The sequence below is a fragment of the Juglans regia genome, chromosome 10 (assembly GCF_001411555.2).
Source record: "Juglans regia cultivar Chandler chromosome 10, Walnut 2.0, whole genome shotgun sequence".
Classification (NCBI taxonomy): Eukaryota; Viridiplantae; Streptophyta; class Magnoliopsida; order Fagales; family Juglandaceae; genus Juglans; species Juglans regia.
In genome coordinates this window covers 31,786,805-31,799,524 of record NC_049910.1, presented here as the reverse complement: position 1 = coordinate 31,799,524, position 12,720 = coordinate 31,786,805, and positions in this window count along the sequence as shown.

The following is a 12,720-nucleotide window of genomic DNA, read 5'->3' as shown; positions in this document are numbered from 1 at the left end:
GGAGAATTAAGGACATTTGGTATATGATTAATAATTATTAATGGTACTGATCATCATCATCATCATCTCTTACGAAAGCAATAGATCCAATTAATTACAACTAATTTATAACCAAATCGGTTGTTTAATAAATAAATAAATAATTAATATTGGCACACACATTTTTTTTTCTTTCTTTTCTTTATTGAAAATTACATCTACATAATATCGAAGCATTGTATACGTGGCAGCCATTTTTAAAAAAAAAATTGTAGTATTGAAAATAAATAATATTTATAAATATTATAATTTATACATTATTGCTTGCAAATGAACATTGAATATAAATAATTAATAGTTAATAGTTTTTTAATGTTTTTTATTTTTGGCACTATAAAAAAACAGCTTAATTGTGTCAAGTTATTTCTTGTGAAAATGATTATTTCTTATTAAAATATATTTATTTTCATCGTAAATAGTAGGGCTGCAACCCGATACCATCCAAGCGGGTATGGACCCGGTCCGACCCGAACCGATACCATTTGCGCTCCAAACCGGTCCGACCCGACCTGTAATTTACGGGTCGGTTCGGGTTTTCTGTTTTCCCTTTTTTAATTTTAAAACGTTGGTGATCTATCTTCATCTGATTTTTCTCTGCTACCTGCTTTTTTATTTTGAGAGTGAAGAATGAAGGACGCTGATAATAACCCAAGAAATCCCAACGATGTATCCTAAGAGAACAACAAAAGAGAAGATGAAGGAAGTGAAGGGCTGGGCTTCATTTCTCAAACCCCATCGTTAATCAAGGATTATGGTTCATGGCCAGTGAGATGTCATTAATTTGTGTTGTGTGATTGTGTGTTTATCTCTGTTTTTGCTTAAGGTTTTAGGATATGATCGATCTGCAGTTTGACAAGCCATGGAACGCCACAGTCGAGCGTTGTCTAGATTGATCCCTCCACCCCTTTTGAAAATCCTCTCAAAGGATTCATCAGTAGATGATAGGAAAATCTCACTATTTTATGCAAGTGATTTTGGTCGCATTCTGTCAGACCCAAGCAGAAAACTTAAATCTTACCGAGAGAGAGAGAGAGAAAGAGAGAGAGAGAGAGAGAGAGAGAGAGAGAACGCACCTATGCGATGACCTCTGCGACCGGCGACGGCGACAGATAACGGTGATAGGGACTAGGGTTTCCGCATTGGAGATAAGAGTGTTTTCGTCTTCACTTCAATGTGTTTTCGTCTTCAACGTCTTCAGTTCAGTGTGTTTTCATCTTCAGCGTCTTTAGTTCAGTGTGTTTTTGTCTTCAGTAATCAGTTTCGACGGATTCAACGGGTTGTTTTATCTAAAACCCGTTATCATACATTTGACCCGATGAACCCGCATTTCACAGGTTGGGGATGTCGGTTCTTTCGGACGGATAGGGCTTACGGCCCATTTTGCACAGCCCTAGTAAATAGTCATTCTCGTTATAAATAATCGTCACAAATATTTTTTTTTTTTTTGTAGTGTGGTTTCTCAACTAGTGATTCTATTTTTGTAGGATTTATTCCGACCGAATGGAGTTTGATGAGCAATACAAAAAAATGGAATGTTTGGCCTCATATATAATATATACATACAATAAACGGAAGGTAGACTATCACCGTCAAGAAATTTCTACTTCCAAAAATCCCACTTAGGACCAGCAAATGGTGCCCTACTAATAATTGCCTGGCCCATGCAGATCCCATCATTCCACTTAAACGGCCCCTTAATTCCTTTTGCTGCCGACTCTAATTTCCTCTCTTTTTTCTTCTTCTTTTTTTGTTTTTTCAAAAAATAATTACTTGGCACTTTTTTAATTAATTACTATGATCATCTGCTCTTTAAATTATTAAAACTGATAATATATTGACCTTTTAAATGATCAAAAAATATATATAATTACATGCACTCAATTATATATAATAATTAAGATTATATATACCACGTATCCGAATTTTCAAACTAGTGCTCGATCCTTCCCTTTCTTTTATATATATATATCTTTCTCTTAAAAAGAAAAGTTTCATTGGAAAACATGAATACGCTCTCTATTGGGTTGGTGCATGTTTCTCATTCTCCCACTAACGTTCCTTTAATCATCAAAAGTTGAAATAATTCTCGAAAAAACGCCCAGCAATTAAGATCAATGGGGCTGAATGTCTCTGCCATTTTCTCCTCTTAATATTTGTTAATACCACTCGTTTTTAAAAAAGAAAAAATTATTTAAGGAAGTAATCAAAAGCTTTATAGCCCTTTCCTTTTTTTTTTTTTTTTAGAGGTGGGATGAGGGTTTCAAACTTCAGACCTCCATATTTTTTTTTAGAAGTGGGATGAGGGTTTCAAACTTCATATCTCTATTTTAAAAGGTCGGGATTATGTCAATCAGGCACGTGCCTTTGGCACAAGCTCTATAGCTAGTAGTTGTTGATCTACAACTTTTTCCACCAAAATAATCTTTTGGGATGAAAAACTTGGTTCGAGAAAAAGAAAACATTAATATGTATGTCAATGTTGTGACATTGTCTTTTTGAGTTTTGGGATCGATACTTTTGCAATATTTCTACATCGATCGATCTCATGTAGCTGTACATGATTAATCGAAAGGCAGATCGATGGATGATCGATCATCAACATGACGTCTCAACCACTAATTTGAGACTTTGGGAGGGCTATGTACAAAGACAGCGTAGTATGGTCCAGAAAGCACGTGATACGGAAAGGCGGCATTACATGTCGCCACCCCGACGCAGCTTTCCCCACAGTATTGTACGTACACATGCTGCTTCACATGCTAATGGGTTTTAATCTGGACCAATCCCTTTGATATTATTTATTAGATTTTACTGCATTAATGGTTCGTGGTCCTTCAAATTTATTGTGGTAACTGTACCTGATAATTGCATGCTGATCATGATCGACCAATAATCATTTTCTTCTACTACAGTTTCTTTCAGGACCATCTGCCTGATCTGCTTGCTTGATCAAGATATATAAAAGTGCACTGCATATACATATATATATCTAACAGCTAAGGTGGCTTTGGTTTAGATTTTGATATTCCAATGATTGCATTTAAAGTTCAGGAATGTTATTATCTGTTGGACAATTCTATGTTTTTTGCCTTGTATATATTCATATAATTGTGAAAAGATATTCAGGAAAAGGAGCCCACAACCACAAGTAGCTAGAACTGTTCAAATAACTCATGTACGCGCAATTATCGATCACTGCATTAATTTCATATCAAGAATATTAAATTTTGTTTTAATATTCGAAATATCTACCAAAACATGCATGCATGCAACTGATCCTTTAAGTCACATGCATTAGTTACCAAGTGATCTTTTAATTTGGAAACTAATTAATGCATGCATGCTGGCATATATGCTTGCTGCGGTCCTGATAAATTAACCATGAGATGTTTAATTGTTTATTGTAGAAGAATTACCTAGCTAGTAACTAATTAATTAGCTAGATCATCGAGAAGGCCGCGCGCCGGTATGAGATTAAATTAAGGTGGTAAAACGAATTGGAATCAGAGTGCACTATTTCTTACGTACGTAGTTGAAAAGGGCAAGTCATGCAGGCGCGAGGGGAGAGTGCATGACAAGAACACGACGAGTCGTCGTCAGAAGCATTATATATATATAATTAGGTAGCTAGGGGATGGTCGATGATGGAGGACGGTGAGAGAGCATTGGATCGGATGATGCTGATGATGATCAGAGTCGTGAGTCATGAGGCGGGAAATTAGGAATGTTTGAGATCGATGGACGCAACAGTACAACAACTACTACTAATACTAGATGACTTTGGCTTTTCTTTTGAATGAATATATTAAAGAAAAGCGTGAAGGCTAGGGACCACATGATGATGATGCACCACTTCATGAATCTGAAATGTGTTGTCTTCTTCAATCATTAGACCATCCCAGCTTACTCAATCCAGTACATGTTATGGGATTCCTGGCTACGTACTGCATGCATGCCCGCTGATCGATTGAACACATCATGCAATTGATCGGACGTTACGTACGCTTTCCTTCAGTACTGTTCGTTGATATTTTATTTATTTATTTTAATTTTATCTGTCTTTGGGGAGCTAGCTAGCTAGCGTTTGCATTCACAATATATAGGGATCATCGATAGGGCCAGCTAGCTAGGCACATTGGACGATCATCCCTTCAAGAAACCTGAGCGACGAAAACTAGCTTTATTGGATTACTAATTTCGGGATTTCCTTTCTTCATTATTGGAGGAAAAAAGGTTATAGATAGATTAATTAACATTAATCAAGACAACCAATTTCTTACACACACACACACACACAGGCTATCAGATTCTAAATAGCTTCAAACCCCATGATAATAACGATCGATCATGTTCTTATCATTTCAAAGAAACCATGCATGAAGTAAAGTATACTTTTCCTTCATTCCATGCAAAGTCTTCTGAAGTTATCTCTTTTCCCGGTGGTTGGTGAGGTAGATCATATATGTGTAAATGCAAGATTTTGGTTAGTACTCGGTGACTAGATGGATAAAGATTATTTAATACTTTCTAAGTTTGATGAATGTAAGTCACTTTGATTTTATCTATAAACATTTGAAGTGTATCTAGAAATTATTAGATAATGTTTTAGATAAGTCAAGAATGTGGCTTTTAAGGTAAGAGACAATCTCTTGAGAGTATCTATGAAAAGAAAGAAAAAAAAAAAGAATGAAAAATTCATATATATGAGTCATTGAAGTATTATCACTCACACACTCACATGAAGTACTTTGATATTGATGAACTTATGAGGTGTGAACAACTATTGTGATTGTTGTAAATAAGAGCGTATTTTATTTTTGGCTATGTGAGTGATACTATGTTTGGACTTGTGATGCACTCAGGCATGTACATTGACTCAATTTTTTAAAAAAATAAAAAGAAAAAAAAAAGGAGGAAAAAGAATTTTCGAAAATAGTTTTTTTTTTTTTTGTATACTTTTTTTGTTCATTGACACTACAAGAAAATTGGGCTTTTCCAGCGCTAAAATTCGCCGCAAATGATGCACAAAATCGCTACTGTAGTTCAAATGTGGCGATTTATCAATCGCCGCAGCATCGCCACAATCCTAAAGTCATTTTCGCTCAATCTCGGCGATTTTCAAAAATCGCTATAACTGACACCATTTGCGGCGACTAATTGTCGCCGCAAATGATGTAAAAATTTCGCCAGAAAAAAGGTTCCAGGCAACAACATAATCGCCGCGAAAAGGCTATTGTGACGAAAGTTGCCGTCGCAAATGCCAAATTAGTCGCCGCAAAACTAGTTATTCTTGGCAGCGACATCACTCTGTCGCCGCAATCATAAGTTTTTGCGGCGAAATGTTTTGCCGCAAATGCATACATGTTCACTATAGCGGCGCTTAATGTTCGCCGCAAATGCTCTTTTTTTTTTTTTTTTTTTTTTTCGCGCTTCCCCCAGACGTTTGTTGGATATGCAAACTCACACTTACAGTTTATGTAATTAACACTATTTGCCTTATTATTTCAAGTCAGTCAAATAATATTACTTAAAATATGAATTTTTATTAATATTGTTTGACTGACCTGAAATAATAAACTAATTATAGTTAACCACATAAACTGCACTTAATGTTGACTTCTAAAATAATATTGTCATATTAAACCCATGCCTTATGATATTAAATAGTAAGAAACAGGAAACATAAAGGAAAATATTGAACTTTCATTATATAAGCCTTGGGAACATGTAGGAACCTAATTTCCAAATCTTTGAGCACTATTTCCATCTAAGATAATAAATTAATGACATTCAATTCATCCATTCAGGTGGGGAATTCACATTAATGTAGTTATGGGCTATACACTGGGGTGGACCATTCGGAACCCAAAACCCATGCATTAACTACTAAATATTGAGAATACATTGTTCAAATATGTCAACTGTTCAAATGGGACCTGGGCATGAGGTGTGGGCAGAATCATGGCTTACAAGATTGCTTCAAACGAGTTATACTTGGCAGCCACAAGCTTTGATATTTCCATCTCAACAAACACCAATCTGACAAGTGGAAATAAAATGCATCAATACACACTGAAAAAAACAGTTATATATAAAGGACTAGTTATAAATAACAAAACATTCTATTTGGGCTTATTTAACAAAACTTTGGCGATTTTCTGGGGTGCTATCACTAAATGCATGATCTGTTTTCAAAATAAGAGAGCTTCCCAGCGCTAAAATCAGTAATATCTCCCTGTACGTACTTAAACTCTCATCAACATCCTTAAACTGCCACTGACCTTTCCAAAAATTGGTATTAGTAGCAGCAAAGAATTTGAAGAGATGGTGAAAGTTCAAGACCTCATATGTAAGGTCTTGGTGAAGAATCCCAACAAGAGAATTGGAAGCTTAAAGGGTTCTGTTGAGATCAAGAGGCATGAGTTCTTCAAGGGTGTGAATTGGGCTTTGATTAGGTCAGTTAGACCACCTGAGGTCCCTAGAGATTTACATGACAAGATGATCATCAGGAGTAGATCAGCTTTGTTACCAAAGTTAAGCAAGAAAGAGAGGGATGAACCATATCAGATCCCTCATCATTTTGATTACTTCTAATTTTAGATGTAAATAAAAATAGGTAAAGCAGAAAACCCACATATCATGTATACATGACACTAAAGATTCAGTTCATGTTCTCCTCTGTTTTTCCTAGTAATTATTTATGATAAGGTTAAGATATCTATTGTAAGACCAAGTCACTATGCTTTGAACTTGCATTTATTTATTTGGTGCATTTAATTGTTGAATACTACTTTTTTGGGTATTATTTGCTCTCTCTCTCTCGTATATAATTAATACGAGAGCTTATGTGTTTGAAGAACTGATCATGGATCCCATAATTGTCCCGATGTGATTCTCATGAGAACTCAGTGAACTCATGCGAGTTAGATAATTACTTTCTCCATTATAGAAGGAAAAAAATAATATTATCAAAAGGAAAATGGAACCTTTTGATAATATTAAGTTTAAAAATAAACTCCTAACACATATAAAAGCCTTAAGAACATTATATATGTGAATATCAAAACGATTGATTCTTGTTTCCATAACAAAAGATTTCACCTTCACCATCCTTATATATCTGTTTTGACACTTTAGTTTTATACACAAACTTCAATTAAGAAATTACCTGCTTTTATGTGCATAAACTTCAGCATACTTCTTGTCATTATAGTACTTGAACCCCCCACAATTAGTAATCCTGTCCAGCAAATAAGAAAAAAACAGTTCAAAAATGGGAACCATAAACAAACTGAAAAGGCCATATAGATAGGAATTTTAAACTGATGAAGGTATCAAATAGCACAGCTGCAACGACAGGTTACAATAGTCCACCAAATTAATTTGAAAATTATTTAATTTTTTCTTTTCCTGTCAACTGCTGATCTGTTGTTTCTCATGCATGTGTTCCAAATGAAGAAATTTTGTCCAACTAAGAGAGCAATGTTAAAACTTTAATTAACAAGTAATTATCTAGTTAAGGTGTTACCTTAGATTGATTATCAAGGTGAGCATAGAGCATATGCTGCTGATATGCATTTGATGAAATCGACTGTAGCAATTTGAATAACTGGGGCTCAATTTCCTGGAAACAAGTGCATCTGATCATATATATATATATATATATATATTGATCACATATATTAAAAGGCTGGGGCTGAATAGGGTGTTTAGGAGACTACTTTGGTGGCTGAGATATCTCTCTCCACCCAGAGCAAGTTGTATGAAAGGAACAAAATTTAATTGTTATCTATTACAAACACAAATTGCTACCCCTAACCGCATCCTCTCGTCTCACTGCAATTACTCTCAATATCTCATCTCACCAGTCTAAAAAAATCTGGTAACTAAAAGTAACTTTTAGTGTGGAGTTTTAGTCCAGAAAGTCACTAAAACTGATCTAAAAATGTGGAGTTTAAACAACCACTGAATACAAGAATTTACTAGAGAAATTATTATCCAATACAACTTAGCAAAGAAAAAAATTATGATGCAATACAAAATCTCTAATTGTCTAAGCTAAAGAGGCAAACACACATGAACCCATATGATTTCAGGAATATACACACATGTTTACTAGAACTCATCAAGAAACTAAAATCTATTGTTTCTAAGTCAGTATAATACCCACTATTGACCTTAGGATATCAAAGGAAAAGGAACAAATTTAACTAATGGTTTAAGTAGCACTCTCTAAAATTGAAGGTGTCCTTTTGACTAAAACAAAATTTTAAGGATTACATGTTTCTCTTTTAAGAAAAATATAAATATGTACTATGAAGAACACAATTTTACCTCAGTCTTCGAATCTATTCCATAGACACAAAACATTTTTTATAGGTGGTATGTCGCAAGGTGTAAGTGGATTCAAAACAGGATCACCATGATATGACCTAAAATGCACAGCATTGTGAAAACAGGCTATTGAAAATAGAACCAGAAAACTAAGAAAGTGAAGCCCCAAAGTCCTCTCGTCTAACTCATGTTTTTTTTTATAAGTAGCTTTAATCAAACTCATTACATAGTAGATGTACAAATTGATATTCGCTGGAAGTATTAAGCCTTTTTTTTATGAATAAACATGGTAGTAGCAGCTGGCCAATGATCGAAAAATTATTCCTATGCAACAAGAACGATGCCATTTCTTTGTCTTATTATTTCACTAATAATGTAATGTGTTTCTTGTAATAAATGGCTTTCCTTTCACACTAACATGAAAATATGTCTTCTTATTTGCACACATACCATTGAATTTGGATATTCCAGTTGCTTAGGCAGCCCAAAGGTTGACATATTCAATCACCTATTATAACTAGTATGAAGTAACGTAATGAAATCTGACAAAACCCACAGAATTTGGCACTGTACAGTAGCCGTAAACTCACACTTGAGACTATTGACAAGATTGCCCAACTTGAGATGGGAATGAGACGAGTGAGGTTCCAAACAACCTAATGAACAACTAATTTTAGGGGCATCAATAACATTTGCTTTGTTTTCTTCTTTTTCTAATGGTGAAGCTGCTAACTATCTTTTCCAGCATAGTCACAAGCCTAGACTAATTAGATTCTACAGAAAATTTGTGGCAAAGAAGAACAGTACAGTTCTTGAGAAATGACCTGAAATTCAATGTGCTAGTCTATTTATGTATCCAGTAAACGTAATCAAACATATCTATGAAGGTATCATATATCAAGAACAAGAGAAGACAATGACAGAAAAAGTGAATTGCTATAGACAAAGTACCTGCTAATGATGGATTACAATCGTTATCATTGCACATAAGATGGAAAACCAACTAAGTCCACCTCTATGAACTACTGGACAACATTGCATATCATTGCACTTACCCGCTGAGACTGAATCGTGCAGAGTGACAATTAAGCACGCTTCCCGCTGTTGGGGTTGGACTTTGTGCAGAGGACCTTCCGTCCCTTCGCACGTCGGTGCTTCAATATTGCTCTGCCACTACTACTAGGATTTATAAGAGAATTATTAACCAAATATAGATATATATATTTTGGCAACATTAATAAAGTCATGAGTACTGGCTTAGTGATCATACGCATTAATGGATACACACACATGACATACTTAACTCCCACACTCTAGAGTTCAAGCCACCCGAATGAATTCCCATGACATACATAACCCATGGTGCTCAAGTAAAATGCAATTCCCCCAGCTGGCTAGAGGTCAGCTATATACATCTCTTTCATACCAAATGATCCAAAAGTTAAAAGTAAAAAAATCAATATACTTTGATATCATGGATGAATGCAGAAAAATATTGTCCAAAGCAATATATAAAGACAGAAAATTAATAAATATTGTCCAACGCAATATATAAAGACAGAAAATACCCAATAAAATTGGCAAGCCTCAGTCGCCTCATCTGCCCTACTCCCCGCGCCTCCTCCTCATTTGGTCACAGTGGGTTGCAAACAGAGCAAGGGAGGGCCTCGGGCAGCTGGGTTAGGCGTAGAGGAGAAGGGGCTCCGACGGAAGACTAGCAACGGCGTCTAGGTGTGGGTGGTTGCAAACGGCGCCCCCAGCGACGGCGATATAGAGAAATCCGAGAGAGAGAGAGAGAGAGAGAGAGAGAGGTGAGGCCAGAAAGAAATTGGCGTGGGGGCTGGGGGAGAAGGAGGGGGTGGCCGTCGAGGTGAGGTCGCAGAGGCGTGCTGGGGCCGACTGGCTGTGCGCGGCGAAGGCTTGAGGGAGAAGAGGGACTGGGTAGAGAGAGGGTGAAGGGGGAGAGACGGCTGCAGGAGGGAACGAAATGAGGGGAAAACCTAAGGCGGGGGGTTTAAATTTAATGAGCTTTTCCGGCACTTTGGACTGGCCGCAAATAAGTTTAAATGGGCGCATTCATTTTTACAGCGACCATGTTCGCCGCAAATAGTACATATTGTGGCGATTTTATTTAATCGACGGAATTTAATGAGCTACAGTTAATAGAGACATTGTTGTGACGACAAAAATCGCCGCAATAGGTACAAAATTCGCCGCAAAAAATAATTTGTACATTTTTCCTCCATGATTTTCCATCATCGCACCAAAATTGAGCGGCGATTTAAAAATCGCCAAAAATAACCTATATTTGTGGCGATTTTTGTTGCGACGATTTTAAAATCGCTGCAAAAGGCCAGATTTTTTGTAGTGTGATTATATGGTCTATGTCAAGTTTTATTTATTTTACCTTCTTGTGCATAAGTCTGGAACTGGTGGTTGCTTATTTGGGAGTGGGTCTCTGTTTTAATGGCTTAAGTCCCAGTGAGACACTAAGATATGTGCTTGTGCACGGCATGGGAAGTCACTTAGTGATTTAAGTAATATAGCATGTGATAGACCCACACGACCCAGACCCCCCCTAAACCCCCTGATACTTTCTCTCACCCACACCCACGGCACTCTCACTCTTTGTGTGCCCTAGCCGAACCCCCTTGGTGCAAGCCTTAAGAGCCAACCTCACGTTGACGTCCAAGAGGAGAAAAAATACAAATAGAGTCTCTCTGTTAATGAAATCTCTTCATTCTCAAATTTGAAAATCATCTAAAAAAATTCGGCAACTTCCTTTCTTTTCTCAGTTCCCATATTTAAAGGATTACATTTGCTATAGATCAGGAAATAAACTAGGAAGGGATTGCCGATATAGCAACCGAGTCTTACGGGAATAAATTAAGAAAGAATTAATCAACTTAGCAACAAAAGTTTGAAATAAAAAGATAAGAATAGATAAAGATTCTAGTAACTGAATACATCCTCATCTCCCACGATTTAAGGAGTAGTTTTCACCTTGGAGTCGTGCTCTCTATTTGCATCAATTGCCGGCCACTCAGGAGAACTTGACTCCGACAAGTTTTGAAGAACATAGGCAGCAAATAAATCTGGGTGAAGTCGATTGAGTTCCGAAGCTTGTAGCCAAACGGAATCAGACTAGGGATAGTTTTTCCATCGTACTAAAAATTTGTAATACCCTCCGCGCCGCGTAGTAACAAAGGGGTGATCGAGTATTGACGCAATTTCATCTTTTGGGACTATATGTTTTGGAACACGAATAACTGCATCTTGTTGGTTAAATAGATCCGAGGCTGCCGGCACTGGTTCCTCTGAATCATGAAATTGAGTGAGGTCTTCAATGTTGAAAACATGACTGATTCCGTAGTCAGCAGGTAATTCAATGACGTACGCGTTAGGACCTAACTTCTTAATCACCTTAAATGGTCCTGCCCGACGAGCATGTAGCTTGTTGAAACTCCCAGGAGGAAAAAGTTCAGGTTTTAATCGTATAAGAACCATGTCGCCAACCTGAAATTGTCTGTCCTTCCGCCTGGTATTCGTAGAGGTAGAATATGCTTCCGTGCTGAGAGTCAGACGCCGCTTAACTTCGTCATGGATATCCTTCATGTAATTAGAGAAATCCAACTCTGCTTCACTGGGTCTAGAAGGCAAAGTTAGAGAGTGGAGGTTCAGTGGAGTGTTGGGGCGAAAACCATATACCACTGCAAATGGTGTGCAACTAGTAGAGTGATTAATAGAGTTATTGAAAGCTAACTCAGCTTTTGGTAACACGAAGTCCCAGCTCGCTGCATGATCTGCTACTAAACACCTTAATAAATTTCCCAAACTCCGGTTGGTCACTTCGGTTTGGCTGTCGGTTTAAGGATGGAATGCACTGGAAAACAATAGTTTTGTCCCCATTTTTGCCCACAAAGTCTTCCAAAAATAACTCATGAACTTAACATCACGATCAGACACTATGGTAGTTCGTACACCATGTAGCCGAACTACTTCTTGGAAAAATAGTGCCGCTGTTTTGGACGCATCGTAAGTCTTGTGACAAGGAATGAAATGAGCCATCTTTGAAAAGCGATCCACCACCACCATTATGGAATCATCCTGCCGTAGTGTCTTGGGTAATCCAAGCACAAAGTCCATACTAAGGTGATGCCAAGGCCTATCTGGAATGGGAAGGGAGGTATAGAGACCGGCTTGCTGCTTGGTCCCTTTGTTTACTTGACAAACCCGACATCGAGCCACAATTTTATGCACATCCCGTCGTAATCGAGGCCAGAAAAACCTATCATAGACCATGGAAAATGTTTTATCAACACCGAAATGCCCTGCTAAGCCCCCTCC